Source organism: Coffea eugenioides, chromosome 5 (genome assembly GCF_003713205.1).
Source record: "Coffea eugenioides isolate CCC68of chromosome 5, Ceug_1.0, whole genome shotgun sequence".
Classification (NCBI taxonomy): Eukaryota; Viridiplantae; Streptophyta; class Magnoliopsida; order Gentianales; family Rubiaceae; genus Coffea; species Coffea eugenioides.
Genome location: NC_040039.1, coordinates 2,969,011 through 2,983,216, shown reverse-complemented (window position 1 = coordinate 2,983,216; position 14,206 = coordinate 2,969,011). Strand labels below are relative to the sequence as shown.

General features: G+C 36.9%; 1 non-coding gene across 1 annotated transcript; it reads left to right on the top strand.

Annotated features, from left to right (window-relative positions):
* Positions 1-9,542: 9,542 nt before the first annotated feature.
* On the top strand, positions 9,543-9,649 carry LOC113772613. The gene has a single exon (XR_003468584.1). It is a non-coding gene; the product is annotated as a small nucleolar RNA R71 (small nucleolar RNA).
* Positions 9,650-14,206: the final 4,557 nt, after the last annotated feature.

Genomic DNA, 14,206 nt, shown 5'->3' with positions numbered 1-14,206 from the left:
GAAGGCATGCGACTTGTTATCTGTACGTGAGGCAAAGGAGATTCTTAGCGGTGCATGATCGGAGGGATGCCGTGCTAAGTGAGATACCGAAATGGTTGATGGTAGATTCGAGCACTCCGCATTAACTAGTAGTCTGTTCAACCTCTTCCAAATCCTAGCCCTGCCTTGGCGATTGTTGCACCAGGTGAAGTTAGAGCCAGAAAATCCCACGTCAAATATCTCAGCATCCTCCATAAAGGACATAAGCTCCAAACCCTCAGAGGTACCAAAAGGTCGGGCCCCCTTCTTTTCCTGGGGAGAGACAACCACATTGAAGTCCCCGCAGATACACCATGGCTGAGAAACAGGCTTCTCAAGCAATAAGGCTTGCCTTTTTTTTTTGTATAAGCAGAAGAACTCGAACCCGAGACTTCTTGCTTACACTTCCTCCCCCCATATCACCTAACTCATCCCTCCCCCCCGATTACTCAAACAACACTTAAGCAATTAGCACCAAAAAGGGTTCAAATATACCTTTAATCCTCCCAAAACATAACAAACGTTCATGCCAAACTTGTACAAAATATATGTTAAATATTCACTTATCAAATTCTCTCACACTTGAATCATTGCTTGTTCTCAAGCAATTCACACATAATCAATTTTAATGATTCAAGAGATAAAACAATATATGTACTTTATCAAATTTAATTTCTGAAGACTTGAAAACCAATCATTTTGCCATTGTTTAGATTGCACTAAATACTCACAATATCAAGTTAAGAAAAGATAATTATACTCTAATTTTAACAAATTCAACTTAATCTCTCATCCTAATCTAATTTCACAAATATGCAAATCACATAGTCAATTTATAGCCTTCCTCCTCCTACAATCATTTTTTTCTCAAAATTTTACAACTAAGAGGGATTTATTCTTACTTTATTTTACTTAAACAGTGAAAATGCCTTTTGACGTGAAAATCGACGCTTTTAGGTGAAGATTTCCGGTTATTCAACATTTCACTTACTCAAGTTACTATGCATACTCTTAATTCAAATATCTTTTGACGCGAAAATCGACATTTGTAGATGCCAACCCCCGGTTACTTGGTACAAGAATCATTGGAGTAGAACAATTTTTTTATTTACTTTTTCTCTTTTTTTTTGGATATCAATCAATAACTAGATATTCCCTTATTGAAAATATATAAGAATAATTAAAGGAAGAGTATGGCTTCTTTTTGACTATATCAATCACTTACTTATAAAATTAAGCAAAAAGGAGAAATCTTATTAAACATGTAAAATTCTAAGCATAATTTTCCTTACTTAATCGAATATACTTTCTAAAATGCAAAAATCCTAATTGCATAATAACCAATTCCAAATCAAATGAGAACTAAACCTTCCAAGATACATATAACATTTCATCAAATGGAAGAATTAGGCATTTATAGTTGGAACAATTTGGCCGTTATTGAAAAGGTGCAAAAAATTTGAGGTATTTTGGCCCCTAATGAAATATTGGAAATTATTTTAGAAAAATTTTGACAGAGTTTTCCCTTATAAATGGACAAAACTCCCTGCCAACAAACTCAATTTCAAGAAAAGTACCCACATGGCAATATTTTCCAATATAATTCCAACGTTTCTAAGCCATAATCAAATAAAAACATGCACTTCAAGACACAATCAAACCATAAGGTAATCAAAACACAAAATATTCCCTCCCCCACACTTAAGTTTCACAATTTCCTCATTGTGAAAGAAAGGAAAAAAAAACTAGTACTCCCTTTAAAAAGAAGTAGCGATGCAATTTGAAGCCACGAACATGACGAACATCCATATCATCCCAAAATTGACTAGTCTGCATGAGGGTGGAAAATACATAGGCATAGGGAGGTGAGACGATCCCAAAAGCATTAATGTAACAAGAAACATAATAAAAAGTTAACACCAGATAACAAGGAAAAGTAAAAGCTAAATAAAAGGTTAAACAAAGCAAATTAAGTGGAGGGGCCTCCAAGTTCCGTAGCTTTTGAGCCTCCACCGCTTTTGAGCCTCCACCCTTCTCATGAGCCTCGTGCTTATGCTCTCCTCTTGGCTCCAGAATCGGTGTAGGCGAACGGCAGATGTGAAAATGGTCCTCCAACGCCCTAAGACGTCGATCATGCCTCTCGAGTCGTTCCGTCATCCGTTGCTCATGCTGATCAATGCGCTCCATGACCCTTGTCTCCATACAACAAATAGGATTGAGGATTTCTTGCCACCTGGATCTCGGAGGAGGTGGTGTAGGTGGAATGGGAGGAGGTAGAGTCTATTGTGCCTCAGTTTGTTGAGCGTCTTGTTCCGTGTGAGGATGAGGTGGGGGCTGAGTTGAGGTCGAAGCTTCTCCAACGTCTCGAACCAAAGAAGCTCCAAAAGCCGTAGGGATACCCAAGGACTTGAGTAATGAGGCATTAACTTTCTCGGTAGCCTTAGTGACAATGGCTCGCTCGGCTCCAAGAGGAATCTTAAGTTTCTTAAAAAGAAGGGACAGAAGGCGAGGGAACCCAAAGCAGGTTTCGCCGGCCCTCATGCGAGCTGTGGTCCGCATGTAACTGATAATGATACTAGGCTCAAATGAATCTGCATAAACGATGAGCTTCTTCAAACTTCCTCTTTCATGGTATTGACCCTTAAGACGTGATACGGCTTCTCCTACTTGTCATGGATCACGCGCCTTGAATTTTTTGGTCAATTTCACGTTATCCCCCGAATCCTTGATCTGGAAATATGTCTCAATTGTCCCGCGATGGATGGCAATCCGCTTTCCTCTAACCCAGGAGACAATTAGATTACCACTGTGGCCTTGCTTTCCTTCAACATTGGCATAAAATTCGCGCACCAAATTGGGATAGTAATGCATCGGCAATTTGAGTATATTCTCCCATCCAAGTCACTTAAATGCCATGGAAATCTTATAGTGGTCATCCACCTCCGGTGCCAAGTGCTTCTCAATTATGATTTCTTTGGCTAAACCAGCTTCATACCACTGTTGATTTTCGAGCGAAATGAACCGAGTGGTATCATAATCTGGAGTTGGCTCCTCATGGCTAGTAGATGCCCTCTTATGTCGTGAACGAGGCGGCGACTCAGGTGAGGGAGATTCCTCCACTGGTGAGAGGGACTCCTCAGGTATTAAAGGAGTACGTTTCTCACTTGAAGAAGGTGAAGGTGTGAGAATCCTAGCCGTTCTTGTGCGAACCATGGTGCCTATATCAAAAAGAAGATCGATGTTCATTAGAAGCAATATAAACCCTTTCAAACATGTTGGAAAGTAGTTTAAGAAAATTTCGACAGAGTTTTCCCTTGAAAAATGGCTAAACCTCCTGCCATGAAACACCAATTTCAAACCAATAACCCTCTCAACAGTTTCTCCAATCCACTATCAACCATTAAAATACATATTTCCAATTAGAATATCATTAATGATATGAAAAATCCAATCACTTGAGAATTGAAGCTATAACAAACACATCCTCCATTTTAGCAATTCTCAATATCTAGCAATTGCACCCAAGAAATACATACCAATCTGCTCTAGAACACATTCATATATTCAAGGGAAACAAGTGTAATTCACCAATATGCTCAACCCAAATAATTAAGAAAAACACATGACAATATCACCAAATCCACAATTCTCTCAATACAAAGCATGAAAATAGTCATAACATCCCATATGAACACAATGTAGTACAATTATAGCAAGAGTTTTCAACAAACATGCAATTCCCAAATATATAGAAAAATAGAAAAAATTAAGAATTAAGAAATGTAAAATTTCAAAGAAAGTTGAAAATTGTTACTTCAAATGTGTAAAGTGATGCTAGAGGATGATAATGTTGTCAAAATTAAGAAGAAAACAGTCCAAATTTGTCCTCAAATTGAAGAAATTCAGTTTGACCCTAATTCTTCTTTGGACAATCAAAATCCCCCAAATTGATGTTTTTGAAATGAAATTGTTGAGGGTTTATGATCACAAGAAGTTTGGAGATGTTTTTGAGGCGAAAAATTGGAGGATGAACAGATGAATGGAAGATTGGAAGAATGAGTTAGGGTTTCGGTGAAAGAGAAGGAAAGAAATTTAGAGCCTCGGTTCTGCTATATTCGCGAACCGATCCAAGCTCGGATCAGTCTGAACCGGCCTCGGATCCGAAGGGCTCGAATCCGTCTCAACAGATGATCAGACGAGTCCTCGGATCCGACTGGATTTTGTCAGATCTGAGCTCGGATCCTCTTGTTTCTGCAATAATTGCAGAAACTGCAATTTTTTCAAATTTTCTTCCTTTTTCCGGCCAATTCCAAATTACACCTTGGACGAACTTTTTATCAATTCCAACCCTCCACGCAAGTATAATATACCCTAAACATTAAATCCCACCTCTCAAAACACATCAAACACCTCTAAATTGCAAATCGAGGGGTGAAGTTCTTTGATCATTTTGGCACTTTTACACTAAAATTGCACTTTTAGGCGTGAATTGTATATCAAATGAGTCAATGAGCATATATAAACAAGTTACCACCGAAACTCACTTGAATATAATGAATGTGCAATATTGGATATATGAACTGGAAATTTGGACATTTAAAACAAAATTCAATAGGAAAACCTCCCTTTTTACGATCGTTCTTCAAGTGCACCTCCAAGATAGACGTTCATCATCCGGTAGCCCTCCTACAAACCATTAAAGCATTAAAAATCACACCAACTCATGAAAACATATTAAGACACACTAAACTAAAGAAATCATTGGGTTGCCTCCCGACTAGCGCTTTTGTTTATAGCCGTTGGCTCGACTTAAAGGTTGAATTCTCAAATTGAAGAAGAGTCACCCAAGTGACATATAAGTCCCTTGAGAATGATTTCACCGGCTAAGTAGGGTTTTAATCGTTGTCCATTGACCTTAAACCTTTCATTTCTTGAATTTATCACTTCAACAGTTCCATAAGGAAATACTTGAGTAACATCAAATGGTCCTGACCACCTTGACTTCAGTTTTCCTGGAAACAATCTTAGGCGTGAGTTGAATAAAAGCACTTTTTACCCTACCTGGAATTGTTTAGAAATACTATGCTTATCATGCCAATATTTGATCTTCTCTTTATAAATTTTGGCATTTTCATAAGCATATAGCCGGTGTTTCTCCAATTCACTTAACTCAAGTAGCCTCCTTCCACCTGCAAGATTAAAATCCATATTAATTGCTTTAATAGCCCAATAAGCATTATGTTCAATCTCTATAGGTAGGTGACAAGCCTTTTCATAGACTAAACGATACGGCGACATCCCTAAAGATGTCTTAAATGCCGTTCGGTAAGCCCATAGTGCATCATCTAGCTTTGTAGCCCAATCCTTGCGTGATTTATTCACAGGTTTGTCCAAAATGAGCTTTATCTCTCAATTTGCTAATTCCGCTTGTCCGTTGGCTTGAGGATGGTACGGAAGTGATGTCTTGTACCTACAACCATATTTAAACAATAAAGAATCAAGTTGTTTGTTACAAAAATATTTTCTTTCATCACTTACTATGGCCTTTGGTATACCAAATCTGCAAAAAATATTCTTTTTAAGAAACTGGAGTACAACCTTAGAGTCATTAGTAGGTGAAGCGATTGCCTCTACCCATTTAGGTACATAATCCATTGCTACTAAGATGTACTTATTATTAAAAGAACTAGGGAATGGTCCCATAAAATCAATACCCCATACATCAAATAACTCAACCTCCAAAAAGGTAGTTAAGGGCATTTCATTTTTATGAGATATATTTTCAATTCTTTGGCATGCATCACAACTTTTAACATATTCCCTAATATCTCGATACATAGTTGGCCAATAAAACCCTGATTGCCATACCTTTGTCACAGTCTTTGAAGTGCTAAAGTGACCACCTGTTTCAAGGTTATGACAATGATATAAAACATTATGTACCTCATTTTCGAGAATACATCTGCGCACCATACCATCGGCACAATGTCTATACAACAATGGTTCCTCCCAAAAGTAACTTTTAATATCATGCAAGAATTTCTTCTTTTGATGATAATTAAATCCCTTTGGAATCTCTCCACTTACCAAATAATTAGTAATATCTGCATACCATGGAGATTTGATAATTGCTAGGACAAATTCATCCGAAAAATTTTCTTGGATAGGAACTTGATCCTTGACTGGAATATATTCTAAGCGTGATAGATGATCCGCCACGAGATTCTCCATTCCCTTTTTGTCTTTTATCTCCACATCAAATTCTTGCAATAAAAGAATCCACCGAATTAGTCTAGATTTTGCATCTTTCTTATGTAGCAAATATTTAAGAGCTGAATGGTCCGTATAGATGATAACTTTAGATCCTACTAAATAAAATCTAAATTTATCTAAAGCAAATATCACTGTCAATAGCTCTTTTTTCGTTGTTGCATAATTGAGTTGTGCCTCATTTAGCAGCTTGCTAGCATAATAAATGACATGCAACCTTCCTTCTTTCTTTTGTCCCAAAACTGCTCCAACCGCATAGTCACTTGCATAGCACATCAATTCAAATGATAATTACCAATCGAGCAAAGTTATTGGAGCAGAAATCAATTCCTTCTTCAATCTTTCAAAAGCAACCAAACAATTGTCATCAAAAGGAGTGTCTTTACATAATAAATCATACAACGGCTTTACTATTTTAGAAAAATCCTTAATAAAGCGTCTATAAAAGTCGGTATGTTCTAGAAAACTCCTTATCCCCTTGACATTGTTTGGAAGTGGCAATTGCTTGATAACTTCAATTTTTGTTTTATCCACCTCAATTCCTTTAGAGGAAATCTTGTGTCCTAAAACAATTCCTTCTTTTACCATAAAATGGCATTTCTCCCAATTTAGTACAAGATTTGTTTCCTCACATCTCTGCAAAATCAAATCCAAATTATGAAGACAATGATCAAAAGATGAACCATACACAAAAAAATCATCCATAAATATCTCCATAATTTTCTCAATATAATCAGAAAATATAGCCATCATGCAACGTCGAAAAGTCGCAGGAGTATTGCATAATCCAAATGGCATCCTTCTAAAGGCAAAAGTGCCATAAGGACATGTGAATGTGATCTTTTCTTGATTCTCCGGAGCTATAGCTATTTGATTATATCTTGAAAAATCTTCAAGAAAATAATAAGATTTATATCCGACTATTCGCTCCAATAATTGATCAAGAAATGGTAAAGGAAAATGGTATTTTCTTGTTACTACATTTAACTTACTATAATCAATACGCACTCTCCACCTAACCACAAGTCTAGATGGAATCAATTTATCATTTTTACCCACAATTGTAGTTATTCCACATTTCTTTGGTACAACATGAATTGGACTAATCCAAATGCTATCGGAGATAGGAAATACTATACTTGCATCAAGCCACTTAAGAATTTTATTTCTTATCACCTCTTTCATATTTGGACTGAGTCTTCTTTGTGTTTCCATCAATGGTTTGCAATTGTCCTCCAATAAAATGCGATGCATGCATATAGAAGGACTTATACCTTTAATGTCTGAAATTGTCCATCCAATTGCCTTCTTATGTCTTCTTAGAATTTTTAACAACTTTGCACACTGCTCATCATCAAGGCCAGCACTAACAATTACAGGTAAAGTACTATTTTTTCCAAGAAATTCATACTTTAAGTGAGTTGGAAGTGGTTTGAACTCTAATTTTGGAGGTTCAACTTCCGAAAGTTGTGGAAGCCCTTTTCCTTGGCCAAGACTTTCATACAAATTACCCCTTTTATAAGGTGTTTGAAAATCCAAATACTTGGCCAATTCTTCAATCTCTTCACAATCATCTGCTTGCTTACCTAAACTCATTAAACAATACTCAAGAGAATCAAAGTTAAAATTGACTTGGCTCATCTCTTGGGTTAGTTTATCAATTGTGCCAATAGAATAAATATGATCGGTAAAACAAAGGTATTTTTCTATTTCATTCAAATTAAATTTTACCTCTTCTTCACGTACTTGAAACTTAAGTTTGCCATTTTTGACATCAATAATAGTACCTGCAGTAGCTAGAAATAGTCTACCTAGAATAATTGGTATAGATATATCTTCTTCCATATCTAAAATCATAAAATCCACTGGAATGATAAATTTTTGAACTTTTATCAATACATTCTCTAGCACTCCTAATGGATATCTAATATACCTATCCGCTAGTTGCAAAGTAATATTAGTGCGTTTAATCTCATGCAAACCCAATTGTCTAGCGCCACCTTTAAAGGAATTAATGATACACTAGCACCAAGATCACACAATGCTTTAGAAAAATCAATGTTTCCTATGGTGCAAGGTATAGAAAAACACCCCGGATTCTTCAATTTCGGTGTTAGCTTATTTTGTATAATTTCACTACACTCCTCCGTTAATGCTATTGTTTCGCAGTCTTCCAACTTTTTCTTCTGAGTCATGATTTCCTTGAAAAATTTCGCATACGAGGGAATCTGCAAAATAGCATCAGCAAAAGGAATATTAATATACAATTGTTTGAAAATTTTAACAAATTTTTTAAAATCTTTATCAAACTTATTCTGCTTGAGTCTTTGGGGAAATGAAACCACAGGAAGTATCGGAATGGTAGCGGAAGATGATGGTTGATTTTCTCTTGGATTCTCTCGACTATTTTCCTCCACAATCGCCTCTTGGTTCCTTCTTTTTTCTACATATTTTTCACTCTCATCTTTCTCACCTTCACTCATTGGAGGATCCTCTAATTGTTTACCACTACGAAGAGTAATGGCTTTAACATGCTCCTTAGGATTGACCTCCGTTTTGCTAGGTAATTCTCCTTGATTTCGATTGTTCAAGGAACTAGCAATTTGGCCAATTTGGACCTCTACATTCCTGTACATTGTAGTAAGTTGGTCCAATCTTCCTTCTACTCGCTCAAATCTGTCCGAAGTAACCTTAGTGAGTTTTTCCACCGCAATCTCCCAACCAGGATTGGTTTCAGCTTGTGGTTGCCTCGGTTGAAATCCCGGTGGATTGGTTGACCTTGGTTGATTGCCTTGATCTTTCTATCCAAAATTTGGATGATTTCTCCACCCCGGATTATAAGTGTTTGAATAGGAATTATTTTGAGTATTACGATTGTAATTGTTGACAAATTGTACCTGCTCAGCATCAACACATTCATTAGTATCATGTTCACCTCCACATATAGAGCAACAAGCTACATGTGCATTAGATGAACTTGGACCAACTCCACCTTGTCTACTTAGCAACTTCATCACATTATTCATTTGAATACTTAGCATATTGAGAGTGTCCATTGCTATCATACCTGTGTGACGTCTCGTATTACCTTTCTCATTGGCCCATTAGTAGTTATTTGCGGCCATTTCTTCTATCAAATTCTGAGCTTCTTGGGGTGATTTACCCATTAAAGCTCCACTGTAGCTGCATCAATTATAGTTTTAGTAGAAAAAGATAAACTATTATAGAAACTTTGTATGATTAGCCAATCGGGTAGTCCATGATGTGGACATTTCCGAAGCAAATCTCTAAATCTTTCCCATGTCTCGTATAATGATTCACTCTCTAGTTGGTTAAAACTAGTGATATCCATTCTAAGTTTAGCAGTCTTATCCGGTGGAAAATACTTATTCAAAAATGCTCTTGATAAATCATCCCATATGGTAAAAGTGTTAGGAGCATGAGAGTGTAACCAGATTTTTGGCTTATCTCTTAATGAAAATGGGAACAACCTTAGCCTTATAGCATCATCACTAACTTCATTTATTTTAATGGTATCACATAATTCCAAGAATGTATCTAAGTGTGAGTTAGGATCTTCTACAGAATTACCTCCAAATTGAGATTGTTGAACCATTTGACTGAGTGATGGTTTAATCTCAAAATTGTTAGCATTTACCGTAGGCCTTGCTATGCTTTTTTGAGATCCTTGTGTCCCCGGTAGAACAAAATCTCGTAGAGCTCGCCTATTTGCTTCGTTTTCCGCCATCTCTTCTTCAAATGGTTGCTCTATTAAGATTTCCTCTATCGTTTGCGAAACCTCTTGTTCCTCTTGCTGTCGTGTATGCCTCATTTGTCTACGTATTGTTCTCTCAATTTCTGGATCGAAAGGTGCAACTTCTCGTAATATTCGATGCATACACTACAAACAGAAATAAGAGCTATTATGCAATTTTAATTGTCAAAAACTGATTGAAATGCAAAATTTAACTATAAACAACTCAACTAATAAAAATAAGGGAAAAATGCACTTTTCATCCTCAAATTTTGGGGGGTTGACCAATTTCATCCTCAAAGTTTAACCCCAAACACATTTCATCCTCAAAGTTCCGTAATTTTGACAAATTAAGGACAATTGACGGGAAATATCCAATTGACCGTTACAACCAACGATTTTACCCAACAAAAAATGGGTAAAACCGAATGGAGCTAACTTTAAAGGAACAAATGCAACGGACGGACGAAAAGCTCCATTGTTGCCCTTTTTCCCTCTGCCTTTGAACCCCAAAATTTTTTTGCCAATCTTTGTAGCTTTAAACATTTCATCCTCAGAGCATCTGGCAGTGGAGCTTCCTGTGCTCTCATTTTTGCCTAAATAAGGAGTAGAAGTTCTGAAGTCTCCAGTGGTTCATCAACTCCATTCTGCAACTGTGGGTTAAGAACAAAAATGAGCACCTGTTGGCGCGGCGAGAATCCGGGAAGAAGATTCCTTGATTGCTCTCTGTGGCCGGTAAGAAATATTTGTCTAAAAATGTTGGTCCTTCAATGTGTTAATTTAGCTAACTAATTTCTGAGAAATGTCATTATTGTTATGGTAGAGATCCGAGAGATGCAGGTACTTTGAATGGGTTAATGAGCCAATTTGTCCAAGAGGGAGAGTTCTCATTCCTGATTTGCTGAAAAAGATTAACAAAATGGAAGAACAAGTTGAAAGAATGTGTAAGAGAGAGAAATTTTTTATTACGATAATTGTGCTTTTGGTGATTTTGCTAGTACTGAGTTGCAGCAATAAAGGCAAGGGGAAAGTAAAGGGAGGCAAGTTGCTGCTAACACTGGAGTGATTTTGCTAAAATTGCAGAAGAACATTTTGAAGCTGGCTGTGTTTGTTGTTGGAACGAGAGTTGCATTTTTCCCTATGAAGTAATATCCAATTGTAGGGTATAGAAATGGACTTATTTTGTTTGTACAAAGGTTCCAAATGAACTCTGCAATTTATGTAAAAGGTGGGATTTAGGAAGGGACATGTATTTGACAACAATGCAATTTATGAACTCTGCAATTTATTTTGTTTGTAAAGCTATGCGTTGAGTGTAAGAAAATGGTCCTTGTCAAAGTGTTGTTCATATCATATATATAAAATGGCCATGAACTGATAAACCACATGTACTGATAAACAAACAGATGCAAATAAACCACGCTGGAAAACAAATGCAAATAAACCAAGCTGGCAACTAAGCTGATAAACCAAGATTGTCCCACATGTACTGATAAACCAAATTGAAAATTAAATGCAAATAATACAAACAGATGAACATGAAAATAACTGCCATATATGTATATCATAACTTCAATACAATTAAAGTGCATTCCAAATGAAATAAAGCAAACTACATGACTGTTGTTGAGCATGGGTCCATAAATGAAATAAAGCCAACTATCACATTACAGCCTGCACTTCCATCATTACTAGGCAAGGTAAAAGTTGAAACAACAAAAGTTATTCACTAATTACAAAAGCAGCAACTTGGCTTGAACAAAAGCAACTTGGCTTGAAGAAAATTCAGCATGTTGTTTCTCCTATCATAGTAGTTTCTCCTTTCCCTTCGATCTAGATGAACTAGGAACACTTAAATCTGCCTTGGCAGTAGCAGTAACATGCATATGAACATCTCTAATCCTGAAGGGCATCTGTACTTGTTCTTTAGTTTGTGTTCTGGCTTCCTTGGTGCTATATTTCACTTGAGACCTTGACAGCCCAAACATTTCTTACATATCCTGGTCTACTTGATCTGGGGCAGAGGATGTTATCTCAATCTCAACCAGTGGCTCAGCATCCTGTTGATGTTCAGTGTTTGAATCATCATTACAAACTGCAGCTGCAACTCTTCTTGTACGTCTATGTCTCTTCTGCACAAAACAGTGAGGTAGCAAAAGTCAAATTGCATAAAGACAAAAAAATCAAAAGATGTAGCAGGTTTTTCTACCCTTTTATTTGAAGATTCAGCAGCAGGCTTCTTGGTTTTCTTTGTTCCCTACAGTTTAAAAGGAAAACATGTCATTTATATACCAAATAGCAAAGATAGCTGTAACAAGTCATCAAAACAACTTACAACTTTTTTTCCATCTTGGCTAGCTGGATTGTTGGTAGAAGCAGCAATTTGGCTTGAACTAATATCAGTTTCTGCAACTGCAGGATCTTGAGCATCTTTGAGAAGCTTGCAGGACCTCATATTATGTCCCCTTTGATGACAGTATCTACACTTGTTAATCTATCCCACTCTTGTCACATTCTTCTTAGTTTTTTCCTTGGCTTGTTGAACCTCCTCTGCGCACTTCTCCTTCTCAGCTTCTTAGGCCTTCTAGGTGCTCTCCCATATAAGGGTGGCAAAGGACCTTCGCCAACATCAGTAAGCCCCCATTCACTTTCTCCATTCATGGGACACACTGATCCTTCATAGCACTTCATATATGTCTCCACTGTATACCATTTTGAAACATATAGTAGAGGATCCTTTTTAGCCATCCACAATGCAGCAATGGCATGGGGACAGGGAATACCTATTAGTTCCCATTTTCTGCAAGAGCATGTTTGCTCCTTGATGTTCACTGCATATTGGTCACCATATGGGCAACTGACTTCATAAAGATCATCATTTGACTTGAATGGAAAACAGTCAGGTGCTCTATCTATATTTTTCTGCATAATGTGAAGAATTCTGGGGCAGTAAGGATAAGTCTGCCACTTCTCTTTGGTCAGATCCCTATTTTTTTGCATTCTCTGCATCATGTACAATCGTATTGCTTCAAACATTTCAATTATTGGCTTCTCCCTAGTATCGAGAATTTTGCTGTTGAAGCACTCACAGATATTATTCAATAACATAGCACATTTAGGATGAGTGCTAAAATAAGCTCTGCTCCATTGACTTGGTGGTTTGTCATCAAACCACTTGGCTGCCTCTATATCAATTTCAGCCATTGCTTCCATTCTGCTAATGAATTGGGCTGGTATTGTTGCTTTGGCAACAGTCCATAACGCTCTCCTCAAACCTTCTCCTTTGAACCCAACAGATGAAAAGTTATTGTGCAAGTGTTTCACACAAAATCTGTGGGCTGCATTTGGGAAAATCATATCACATGCTTCAATTAGACCTTTTTATTTGTCACTCATTATTGTCCATTCATAATCATTTTCAATCTTCAAATCTTCTTTCAATAGTTTGAAGAACCAGCACCATGAGTCCTTACTTTCACCCTCTGCTGCAGCATATGCTATTGGAAAAATGCCATTATTGGCATCAACTCCAACAGCTGCTAGCAAAACTCCTCCTATCGATCCTTTCAAAAAAGTACTATCTACTCCAATAAATTGCCTACATCTAGTTAGGAAACCATGCTTCACTCCTGCAAAACAGATGTACAGCCTCTCAAATCTACCTTTCCCTGTTTTTGAGTCTCTAAAGCCATCAACAGTTTTTATTATAACAGTGCTGCCAGGGTTGGATCTTAGAATTTCATGCATATAAACTCCTAATTTGCTGTACTGGTCTTTTTCACTGCCCTGAACAATTTTCATTGCTTTTCTCCTTGTCCTATATGTTTGATTTTTTGTGAAGGAGCACCTATTTTCTTTCATTACTGTCTTCCTAAAATGCTCCAAATCTAATTTAGGATTACACCTAAACTCTTCACAGTACTTCTTAGCTACCCATCCAGAATGCATAAGAGGGTTATCATATGTAAAACCACATGTGTGATTATCTTCAAATATTTTTATTTGAATGGTTCCATCCCCACTTAATTTTTTAGCATATATAACCCAATTACATTCACTATTTCTGCATCTAGCCCTCACCCTCACTCTATCTTGTTTCACAAACTTACAAGGTCTGCCTTGTTTCACACTATAATTATGTACAACAGTCTTGAAAAGTTTCAG